The sequence below is a fragment of the Schistocerca piceifrons genome, chromosome 3 (genome assembly GCF_021461385.2).
Source record: "Schistocerca piceifrons isolate TAMUIC-IGC-003096 chromosome 3, iqSchPice1.1, whole genome shotgun sequence".
NCBI classification, from domain to species: Eukaryota; Metazoa; Arthropoda; class Insecta; order Orthoptera; family Acrididae; genus Schistocerca; species Schistocerca piceifrons.
Genome location: NC_060140.1, coordinates 290,158,763 through 290,160,367, shown reverse-complemented (window position 1 = coordinate 290,160,367; position 1,605 = coordinate 290,158,763).

Genomic DNA, 1,605 nt, shown 5'->3' with positions numbered 1-1,605 from the left:
TCCATTGATTCCCACCAGTTCATCAGTTGTTCTACGACAATCAAACATGACCGTAACAATTGTTTTTTCATTGTTGTTTTCCTTTCTGGACGTCAAATGACGTCCTGGTCTTCAATTGACATCTGACCGGTTTTAAAATAAGAAAACGACTCGTAAGCAATTTCCTGGCTCAAGTCTTCCTCCCCATAAGGCCTCCAAAGCGTTGTGACGAATTCTGCTGCCCATTTTCCTGACAGAAAATAGAACCTGATGTTAGCACTTTGGTATTTAACGTCTGTCATTGGAAATTCGCCGAATACGCGGAACAGCACTTGCAGTAATAGTCTCACTTAGTACAATAATGTTCCCACACAAATACCGCTGTCCCCCCCCCCCCCCCTCGTTCTCAAACCCAATATTAGTCTTTTGGCGACATCGGTGAGTAACTATCATCTTGGAAACAAACAAAGAAGCGAAAATAAAATTTTCTTTTGGCGATGAAATGTTCGAGGTATGAAGGGTGCGACGGAAGTATTAAGTATAGCCAGCTGACGTATGCGGACAGCTCAGTTAGTAACACTGTCGCCGTCGGAAGTCACAGCTCTGGTTGCGAGCCAATGCTTGGCACGCGTTTTCAACTGGACTATGAGTTCCATTACAGCGAACAGGCCATTGCTTCATGTTTTTGCAACCTAGGCGAGGCCTGAAAAATGATGCGCTGCCCTGCCCTCTGGAGACAGTCCTCCATTATCACGCTTTGTCCTCATTTCCTTTACAGCTGATTGACTACAACAGATTCCCTCATTATATTACATTTGTCAAATTAACTGAAACAGGAAGAATCTACTGAAAGTATTAAACCAGAACTTAACTGAATATACCAGTGCAACCACATTTGTCATCAGTTACTTATCTTACTTAATTGCACGAAAATGTACTAATAAAGGTGTCAAACTATTTTCTGGTGCAAATTAATTTTTTCTCGAATTCAGAAATTGTGTACATCGGTAGGGGACATGTCGAAGCATCAAACTAGGTCGTTTCTGAGATATTATCGCACCTGGTGAATTTTATTGGAACTTAACTGATGACTCAACAACTTTTTCAAATGTCTGATGTGGGAAACTCTTTTGTAACATTATCAAGAAATACAACATCTATGTTATTAATAGTATCTGTGTCACTTTTCAAGGTTTGGAATGATTCTAAGAGCCCTTGGCCTAACGGTACACGAAGCGTAGTATCTGTACACTTTAAAGCAGAATATAACCTTTCGCACGTTACTTGTGTAAATTTGACCTTCAGCAAAGTGCAATAAGCAACATAGATATTGCAGTAAACACTAGTGTGTTGATTACACTGAGACAACAGAATGTAGGCACAAGCCACGCAATTTCTGCAATAATATCCCGGTCGATAAACAATTCATGACAGTCTCTTCTCGGTTATTATTTGTGTACAGGTCAACCTCCAAAAAAACTACAGCTGATTTGTTTCAGAAAAAAACAATGTAATTATTTTCCCGTGCTGTGAGTGTCTGATAAACAGAGATGGACTTACAGACAGTCACCAACTCACTTTTATGCATGGGTATGACGATCCCCACCTACCTTTTACTCCTTTTAT